At 37.1% G+C, this 11138-nt stretch overlaps 1 protein-coding gene across 3 annotated transcripts in view; it reads left to right on the forward strand.

Moving 5' to 3' along the window:
* The window catches only part of LOC116849018 (protein PIH1D3), a 41449-nt gene extending 30359 nt beyond the window's left edge, over positions 1-11090 (forward strand). For all 3 annotated transcript variants that reach the window (XM_032825729.1, XM_032825727.1, XM_032825730.1), the window contains one exon: positions 10552-11090. The gene's annotated coding sequence lies outside the window, so the exon portion shown is untranslated. The remainder of the gene's footprint in view (positions 1-10551) is intronic.
* The last annotated feature ends 48 nt before the right edge of the window (positions 11091-11138 follow it).

The following is an 11138-nucleotide window of genomic DNA, read 5'->3' on the forward strand; positions in this document are numbered from 1 at the left end:
TATATATATATATATATATATATATATATATATATATATATATATATATATATATAAATTAAAATATTTAAAAATGTAGTATATATATTGAAAAAGATTTACGAAGTAAAATATATTTACTCGGTGAGTACTAATAATATATTTAGTTATATAAATATAAAACATTTTTCAAAAAAGGGAACATATATTTTTAATTTTTTAGGTTTTCATGAAAACAATTATTTATTTTATTTAAATAAAAGATTTATAAATAAATATTTTTTTACTTTTTATATTTTTTACTTTTTTATTTTTTATATTTTTACTTTTTATATTTTTTTTACTTATCCTTTTTCTCTTTCACGCACACACACATACCCACATGCACACGTACGTGCAAGCAGTGTACGTGTATTTATATGCATGTATATGCGTATGTATTTGTGTACTTATACCATTTTGCAAAATTATTCGCGAGACTGACGCGAAAGGGAATGGTATATTTCGCAGAAATGAATATCGCTCGAAAATGTCGCCGCGCCTTTCATTTTCGGCACGTAAAACACATCCTTTGTTATTACAAGAGTTTTCGATTTTCCGATATTTCCGGCAGCCGTCGCGATAGGAGAGGAGGAGGAAAAAGAGAGAAAGAAAGAGAAATAGAGAGGAGGAGGAGGAGGAAGCGCGGTAGCTTCGCTGATTAAATGTACTGTTTGGTAGAGCTTTTCCGTTTTAAAGGATTACACGTTAGTTGGGAATGATGATTTATCGTATATTATCTACGCCATAAATTTCCCTCCCGGTGATCCGGGTGTTCCCGAGAGTGATCTGGACCGTTGCGCCCTCTCTCGCCCTTCCTCCCGGCACACTCACCCCTTGGTACACATCGCGGTCCGTATAACCGAGGGGCCGGGCGTACTCGTAATTCGCGAACGCAGCAACGCGCGGCTGGCCATTTGCATGCGACGTGCGATCTTCCGCGATAAATTTCTATGAAGTTTGACGAATTGCGATCGCGCTCACGCCTGCGATGCAACATGGTTACGCTCGCGCGCAATATTTTCGGGATTGTAAAAATAGCTGATTCAATTGCTCGTTGTTTCGTGTACCTTCGACGTTCTCCGAGGGCAAAGGACTATCTATTCGTTCGGTTAACACGCGATGAAATAGAAATCGAGTGCATGACAGGGCAGAGATCGATAAACTAGTACTACTACTATTACTTCGGCGAATAGTTTCCTAAAGACGCTCTCTCTTCTCTTTCTCTCCCCCTCGCCTTCTCTCTCTCTCTCTCTCTCTCTCTCTCTCTCTCTCGACTTCCTCAACGGAATTTCGTCAATAAGGTTCGAACCTTCCTCCAAGGATTAAGTATAACTCGCGGAATTAACGTCGACGGTATTGCAAGGGCGCGAAAAAACTGCGGCGGCTGGGGCTCAAGAAACTTTTGTCGCTCCCAGAGAGATTTGAACTCTCGACCCTTAGTTTACAAGACCAATGCTCTAACCCCGGAGTCACGGGGACGTGCAATACCTTTTTCATCCCTTGGCGGGACTGCGCTTCGGCGCACACAGGGTGTCCGCGAAAAGTCGAACAGCCAAAAAATATTATCACATCCTTAGCCGAATCCTTTTGCATATGGCTTTAAAAGCATTATTCTAACATTTTGTCTTTTGGATCTAGAGGAATATGTTTAAGCAAAATAGCCTCTTACTAGAAAGTGTTTCTATTAAAAACAAGACGTTTTCGGTACGAATGCATTTTATTTGAATACGTATCGTTCACAGTTTGATTCTAATATTTAGCTTTTACTCTATTCTATTTTAATAGTTATTTTTATTTGCTGTTGTCACTTGTTATTAAGGGGACTGGATGGTCAGATTGCCTGAAAATCGTGCTTATTCTTTTACAATTTTTTATGACAAACTAAATGAATATGCGAAAGTGTTATTTTAACGTATATTTATGCAACATATAAAGAGAAGAAAAATATCATTTTGATGATCAAATACTCAATATAAGTGTATAGTACATGTAGTTAAAATATATTTCGTTTTTCTTTTCAAGATCGTCATTTTGCAGTAATATCTTGACTCTTGGTGGCTCAATTAAGCTGAATTTTAGGTAGAAAATTTCCATAAGCTTGTCATTATCGTGTGAACCACTGACAAACTTATGAAAATATTTAATTTTGAAATATTTTTTTATTATAAAAGAACTGTAAATTTAATAATATTCCATTAAGATATTTGCAATTTTGTTAACTTTTACTCAATTTCTATTATAGTGATTCACACGATAACGACAAGTTTACAAAAATTTTCTACCTAAAATTCAGCTTAATTGAACCACCGAGAGTCAAGATATTACTGCAAAATGATGACCTTGAAAAGAAAAACGAAATATATTTTAACATGTACCATATATTGTACACTTATATTGAGTATTTGATCATCAAAATTATATTTTTCTTCTCCTTATATGTTGTATAAATACACGTCAAAATAACACTTTTGCATGTTCATTCAGTTTGTCATATAAAACTGTGAAAAAACAAGTACAATTTCCAGGCAATCTGACCCTCCAATCCCCTTAATAACCGCATAGGATATTGTGATATCATCAGAATAAAAAATTGTAAAATAAAACGTCCATTTTCGAACATTTTCGTGTTCCTTCGCGTCGTGGCCGACGTTCTTCTCAATAACTAAAATACCCTCTCTCCTGCACTCTATTTATTTCTAACCCTCTCGATTAAATGGCGTGTAAAACTCACGAAGGAAGGAATTCCCGAGGAACCGTCGAGTCTCAATGGGCCATTGTGAAGTACCCCTCCTCGCTTTTAAAAACAAGCACGCTGGGACGCACCGGATTATTCTCGCTTTCTTTTTTTTCTAAAAGTAGAATAACAACTACATGCTCGCGCGTGGCGAGAGGGGACCAGTTAACTTTTATCTTTGGACGTAGAGTTACAATGAGCTTCCTCTTTACTTCTATTCCGCGGTTCCTCCCTTTTCGAGCCTTTTGTGCTCGCCCTTTATACGTCACTCCTTTCGCAATCCGATACTCGAAGAATGAAGAACGCCATTTTCTTCTCGAAACTTTCCTCAACGGTGCAAAAACTTGACGATGGCTGTTTAATATCGATTGCTGGCGACATTGATCGGATTTCTTTTCACGCATACGGTAATTGTTGAAATTGTTTCTAGATGGAATTTTGTCCTGCCATTTCCGCGAATTGTTCGTTAATTGCAGTGAGCATTTTATTGCAAGAGCTTTAGAATTTTGTAATCGAGAAATAGGTCGACACTTTACAGTAATTAATCGTCCTTTCATTTCATATGTATTATTTATATTTTAGGGATTGAAATGTGCTATTAAATGTGTTATTTTGTTTCGCATATTCCTAGCAAAATTTACTATGTTTCTTAGCCAGATAGTTCTTATCGACAGTCTATTCCTGTATTGTTAAAAACAGCAAATTAACTACTCTAATTTTTTCAGAATAATTTTTGTTTTTTAATCTCTTGTTTGCGTGAAATAAGCTCAAAATATAGTTGAACGATGAAGCCGGGATATTAATAGTTATTACTTGAAACTCATTTCAAGTGAGATACTCAGATTTGAGCTTAAAGTTAGATGGGAGTTTCTTAGTTGAATCGCGATTACAGATATGCAATCAGGTATAGATATCGCGATTACAGATACATATATAATATAAGCAGATAAATGTGACATATATAGTTCAACTGAAAAGCTTGGATCTAATCTGTGAATAAAAATTTGAGTATCTATCATAAGACGTTTTAAGTGGAAACTATTAAGGTGTGCTTAAATTTTATAATTGAAATTTCCACGACACACTGAGGAAAAAATACATGAAAATTTATTTATATAATATTTATGCACGGAAATAAATTTTATTTCACAAAAATAAATTTTATATTCTAAAATTAAATTATTTAGTATTTTTTCTTAGTGCAGATTGTCAATTTTACTCGACTTTTTGTTAATTTTGCTCGATTGCAGTTTGTATAACTAAAAATAACAATCCTGAAACTTTCTGAATTTAAACTTTGATTCCACATTACTCTAAAATTAAAAAGAACTAAAATATGAAAAAAAATACACTGAGAAAAAATATTAGGAAATTTATTTGTGGGATTATGGGAGATTTTATTCACAGAAATAAAAATTTTTTATTAAAAATAAACTTTATTACTAAAATTAAAAAGAATTTCTATGACAAAAGAAGTACACTGAGAAAAAATACTAGGGAATTTATTTGTGGGATTATAGGAGATTTTATTCACAGAAATAAAATGTTTTTATTGAAAATAAACTTTATATCCCTCAAATAAATTTCTTCAGGTATTTTTCTTCAGTGTATAATATTCTCTCCGTGTGTCAACTCAATTCGTTCGTTAACTATTAACTCCAGTCGACACGCTCGACTTAAATTCGATGCAAGAAATCGAACTTCGTCTCTTCGAGTATCAGATTATCATGCCGACGCCAAGAGTTTAAACATTTCTCAACCCTAGTTCTACCAACTTCCACACACACGTGATCTCTCTCAGAGAACCCGTGGACTTGAGATTCCCGTCGAGAAACGGCCAGTCGACGCTCTTCAACTCGATCGGAGAATCCACGAACAAGAAGTAACCCGACAGATCCGCGACACCCTGTACGCCGATATGAACTTTTCCCACGTTTCGCGGTAAGTTCTTCCCTCGCGAAGTTTACCCGAGCTTCCCAGAACGCTCTGTATATTTCACGTTTTCCTGTTCTTCCCGTTCCCTTTATTTCCCTCACTTTTTTCTCTATTCCCTCGCTTTACTGAATCGCCACCCCCGTGGAGGAATGCGGGGGTGCGCGCACGCGCGCGGGCCCCATATGCACACGCTACCCCGGAACGCTAAACGTGCTGCTTCCGGCCGTCTATACCGGGCAGGCGGTACCAGCCTTAAAAGTTAATTGCGACGGCGGTCAGGCAAAGCAGCGGCAGATGTCTCGGATGTGAATTTTCCTCGACGAGGTCGGTCGCTGGGGTGGTCGCTCGGTCGGGCAGAAGGTCGGCGGGAAGGGTAAGGGCCGCGGAACTTGTGCAGTTTCAGCAGGAATGATGGGAGTTGGGTGAAGTCCTAATGCCCGCCGAATTCTGTCCGGGCTGGCGTAGAAGGAAGCAAAAGGCGCGGGCATAGCCCGCTCATACGAGGGGCCAGTGGCTGGTAATCGGTTCCGAAACTGCGATCGTAAATAATGAAGGCGAACGAGCGAAACTGGATCCGGCACGCGCGAACGTATGAAAATGCGTCAGCTTCCTTCTTCGTGTACGTAACTCACGTCTCCGTGAATCTTTCGCATCGCGAAAGAGCTAGTCGAAAAAATTCCTTTTCTACACTGACACTGCGGATCCCGTTACAGACAAGCTGTACAATTAATACATAGTTTGTTGAAATTAAGAATAAAAATCAAAGGATGGGTGAAGTACTGAGTATAATCGAGTATTAAATAATTCTGAAATAAGTCTTTTACTCGGCGAAAAGAAAATGACATCAGGCAATCACTTATCGCACTAAAGTAGAATAATGTAGTTTATATAATGTCTTCCAGGATTTCGATGAATTTCTAAGGATAACGAGTAAGTAAGGAGGCTGCAATCGAGTAAAACTGATGAAAAATAGAGTATGGTTGACATGGAAAAGTTTCAATTATATAATTTAGACAACTACATTTTGTTGGGCTTGTTTTACTTAAATCAAGATTAAAAGAACACGCGAAAATTTTCTAAAAAAAAAATAAAGGCAGTTAGTTTGCTACCTATACGGAGAGAATGTCAATTTTTTTTTATATACATTCTTTTCAATTTTACTATACTTCTGATAGTGTCCCGGAATGGACTGTCAGGTCTATTAAAATTAAAAATTAAAATTGCTAAGCAACGTAAGCTCTTATTCTCAACTCTCTTTTATCAATAAAAATGCCTGTAAATATGACTTATAAACTTTCTGATTAGCTTACAAGCACACTTAGGGTCTCTTATCAATAAAACGTTATCAATAATTACTATCAGTAATTCAGAGTAAGGACTACTGTAAGTTTCGCTAGAAACAGCCAATTTCTCAATAGCATATTTTAAAATTTTCTATTTTCTAGCGAAACTTAATGTGATCTGAAATCTTTTGTATAGATAAAGATATTTCTAAATGTAGTTTATAAACCTTCTAATAGGCTTATAAACAAATTTACAGTCTTTTTATCGATAAAAGAAAGTAAAAGCCATTTAGAATAAAAGCCATAGTAAATTTCGCTAAAAACAATATATTTTTTAATAGTATATTTCAGTTCCTGAAACATAAAAAAAATACTTAATCACTGCAGAATGTCGGTCTATGTCTCGCGATTGCAAAATTATATAATAAATTTTACTATAAATTTCTCCCTGTGTGTGTGCGCGCGCAATCTTAAAGCTGAGTCTGTTTGACTCTATTCGAGTTGTTTTGGCTGATCTTTTTATTTTTTTATACTATAAAATATACGCATCGCGCGTAATCTTTTGTCATTCAAATTGCGATCAAGATGGATACGTGTTATTCGAGATTACGATATAACTCGATGCAAGATAACTAGAAGGCGAGGTAATTAAATGAGATCTCGCTATGACGAGAGAAACTGCCGGCATTTTTGCACCATGTGCTAAACAAATGATCGATACGACGGTGGAAGAAGCTCACTTTATATGAGAGCGGCAACGCGCGCGCAAATTGCCGGGAAAATATATTATGGACACTTCGTAAGGACACAGTCTATATATTATCTCGGGGATAAAGACCTGGGCCAAAAGATTTCTCGCTGTTGATCTGATAATCCGCAGATGATCGTAAAAAAAAGTCGCGGACGCGCGGATAAGAATTGCCACATATTCTATTGTAGGTTGCCGCAAAAACATACATGCATACAAGAATTTCAGTGCGAATAGGCGACAGAACGGATCTTTTAGACACACAATGCACCGTCCCGTCGTGCGCGGGTATCCTTCGATCCGTAAATTTCCTTGCTTACGTAAATATCGCGTGCCACGTATCCTTTACTTTGTGCTTAACTTCGTGAACCCCAGTTCACCTTGTAACCTCACGGGAGCGCAATAGACGAGGAGGATGAGGGGCAGGAGGAGGAGGAGGAGGAGGAGGAGGAGGAGGAAGAGAGAAGGAGGAGGCGCGCAGGACAGGTCGGGGCGGAGGTTTACCGGGCGAAGGAAATTCCCGCGGCAGCTCGCGTGTAGAATACCGGACGATAATTAGGTATCGATTTCCACGTGCCACGAGAATGTCGGCGATAATCGACTTCGCCTATCTCAGCTGTTGACCCTGCTGCGCCGTTGGCCGCGCCGGCTTTATCAGGGGGCCCGCGCGCGCCGTATTCTTCCCCGTGAATTCCTAACCCAGTTCCATTGATCTGGCGAGTGCCTCGACGTGAACGCGCCGGGCGCGCGCGTCTTATATGACAAATTGAAGGGTCTCCTCGGTGAGAGGGCGAAAAAAGGAAAAAAAGGAGGAAAAGAGAGGGGAAGAAGCAAAATCACCACTTCAAGTGGAGTTTCGCAGCGAGCGAGCGAATAGCTCAGAGAGAGAGAGAGAGAGAGAGAGAGAGAGAGAGAGAGAGAGAGAGAAAGAGAGAGAAAGAGAGAGAGAGATCTCCCATTATAATGGAAAGTTCGCGATTCTCGTGACGAAAATCAAAAGCGCTTCCTCGAGGAAGGGAAACGAATGTGTGGACGATGACGACGACGATCGGGGGTTGCAATTTTCGTACGGCGAAGACCATCTTGAATTTTCCCTGTCCTACGGGACTATTAAAATTGGCAGGTGATCGATCGCGGTGTTCGGTAATCGTCCTCCCGCAAAATGTAGTGCGATTAAAAGTGCATCCATGTTGTGCGATTAATGAATAACGACAACGAGGGAAGATGAATTTCTCGGAGGGAGTTCGCGCTATGGAACTCGGTCGATAGTATGCCATGAAAGAGAGTGACGTTCATTTTTATGAAGATAAAATAATCGCGGCGTGCAGTTGCGAGAATAAATATGGACGAGAAAAAGAGATAGGAAAGAGAGGAAGACAGAGAGAGAGAGAGAGAGAGAGAGAGAGAGAGAGAGAGAGGAGGGGAAGCAGGCTTCACTTATTGAGCGTTCTGGTCATTCCCTCAAGTGCATAGATTACAGAAATGTAATATAAAAATTATAATATACAAATATAATTTATAATTTATAATTATAATTTATAATGTAATATAAAAATTGTAATATAAAGAGTAAATAATATAAATTATTGGGAGTGGTTTATAATTCATTGATTAATTGACATATAAAAATAGTGCAGAGAAAGCAAAGACAAAAAGTACGTTAAAAAAAGAAACAAAGAAGAAACAATCCAAATGAACATACACTATTAGAAAACTTGCTATTAAATTTAATAACTAGGATGTAAAGTTTTTTTATATAACTATGTTATAAAAAGTAATAATAAAATTAATATTATATTTTTAATAACACATAGTTGTATAACTTTTGCGACAGCATAAAGGAGAACCAATGAAGAGACTTCTGGATAGCTCCATTGAAATCTCGATGAAAGCCACGATGCTTTACAAGCTGAATCTTTTAGGCCATGTGACTGAAACAGTTTCGTATTTATGATATATTAGAAAAATTATTCTAACATATCATAACGTGTTATAATTTCACAATTTAATATGGAATTTAATAAGAAAACATGGAATATAAGAAAAAAAATATTGGATTTCATAAGAAATATGGAATATTATAACTAATTTATATCTAATAATCCTAATGTCATGAAAATCTTCACTATTATTAATTTTAATATCAAATTCTTAAATTTATTTATAAAAATGCTATTATTTTTAAGAACTTTTCTAACAGAGTACTTATTTAGTGAAAATTATTTTTATCTCCTAAATTTACGATATTCAGTTCTATTTCAGTAAGCGCTCAAGCAGAAACGAGTAAGTCGAATAAAAAAAGAGAGAGAAGGGAAGAGAGGAAAAGCTCATGGTTTTCTGAGCTCTTTCTCTCTCTCTCTCTCTCTCTTTTTTCTACACATTTCTCTTTACACATGTTATCGCGCACTGTTTTTCCGACTTTTCCTTCATATCTCTCTCCGATTTGATCTTACACGAGTTTCGCGCGCGAAGAATCAGTATCCGGGATGTTACTGCTGAAGTTACGAGCGGCTTCCCTCAAAGAGGCGATCCGTTTTGCAGATGTATATTCACACGATATACCCGTCTGTCGGCGACGCATCTTTTATTAATCCCGCGGCTAAAAATTTCACATGAGTTGCGGCTGTCCGCTCTCGCTACCCGACACAAGTGGCAACGTGGGATCTTGTCGAATCCATTTATTCGGATGGAAAACCGTCCTTTATCATGGTTAACCCGTGCACACAGAGAGAGTATTAGAGTTTTTTGTTCAGTATATAAAGTCTTTTCCATTGTACTACACACAGAAAAATATGCAATGCACTCAAGTAAATGTTACTTGTCTCAAATATTTCGTAAATTTATATAGTCGCGAATCTATCATAAGAGTTTATCGTAAGTATTAAATTTATTCAAACTACATTTTGAATCCTAATAAGTTTAGTATTTCAAGAAATTTGAATTAAAATAAAAATTCATTTTATTAACTACTTTTTCTTCGATAAATTCGATTTATAATGTTCTTGTAGAAAAAGCACATTTTTTTCTTTTGTATACATGATAATGAGTTTTCTTAAAATTTGATAAGTATATTTTGGAGACTATCAAGAAAATATTTGTTGTTAAAAATAAACAACGAGGAAGGAAAATAAACTGAAAGTAATCATTTTTGTTAGCTATACTTTTCTGTGTGTATGTTGCTAGTAATGTAAGAGTAGGCTGTCAGTATAATATAATTTTTTAATTAAATGAAAGGCTACACTCAGAAAAAGAATATCTGAAAAATAAAAAAAATGTTTATACAGCGGATATCAATAATATATTTACTTAAACCTAAATATTCTTTTATTCGAGTAGAATAAATAGTCGTTTTAGTGAAAAGTTAAGAAGTTTCTAGAAGATGTATATTTCCTTATCTGAAAAATATTTTATATTAGTATAATTAAGTCTATTATTATAGCTATAGACACTCGAATATTTTTTAAATATTTCTTATTTCTTAAATATTTTTTCTTCTCATTGCAATTAATTACTGTAGGACTCTTTTCCACCACTACAAAATTCTATAGTAAGTTTCACTAAAAAATTCTTTCTGTGTAGAAATGCCCTCCTCGTCTGTGAATTTTGAAACGAGCACGAGTATGAAATTGCAAAATGCGCGAATTTAGTGCTTAGAGGAATTTAGCAGGACTTATTTACGAGTCACTCTTCGATTCTTCTTACGGATATACTCAACACGACAAACTACAATGTAACGGTGTCTTCGCGCGATCTCGTTTCGCGAAAGCAATTTTTCAATAAACACATTACGGAGTTTCCAAGCTTGACGTTTCCTCTTTTTTTTTTTCCAGGGAACACGGAAAACACAGGAAACACACAAGTGTGGTAACAGACGGCTTCGCGATATGAAGGGCTCTGTATCCGACGCGAGGAAATACAAGCTGGAGGGTGCTGTAGGGACAGGACGAGGCACCTAGATCAGCCCTCGTGCAAGGTACACGAGGAAGAAGCCATCCGTTAAAGTTTATATTCCACACTCGACGCTTCCTACGGCACCGGAACTGCGGTGTTCTTGACGATATACGTACGGTCGCCATAAGTCACGTACCGTACGAGCGCCGAAGTATTTTCCACCCCGCGTATTTCAGAATTCCCTCGTCCCCCTTTCTCCTTCTCTTCCTTTTTTTTTCTTTTTCTTCCTGCGCGGATAAAGCGATCGAGTGGGAGACGTTAACTCGCGGGACGGAATATTCGTATTTTTCCGCCGTGAATTATACCGCCATAATTTCCGTCATAATTTCGAGCACGGTAATCCCGCTTGGTTGATTTATAATACGGAAGAAGTGTATATACGTGTGTACACACACACACACACACACACACACACACACACACACACACACACACACACACACACACACACAGAGAGAGAGAGAGA

This window comes from Odontomachus brunneus, unplaced genomic scaffold, assembly GCF_010583005.1.
Source record: "Odontomachus brunneus isolate Ranch 3 - 2012 unplaced genomic scaffold, Obru_v1 Obru_scaffold_104, whole genome shotgun sequence".
Lineage (NCBI taxonomy): Eukaryota > Metazoa > Arthropoda > Insecta > Hymenoptera > Formicidae > Odontomachus > Odontomachus brunneus.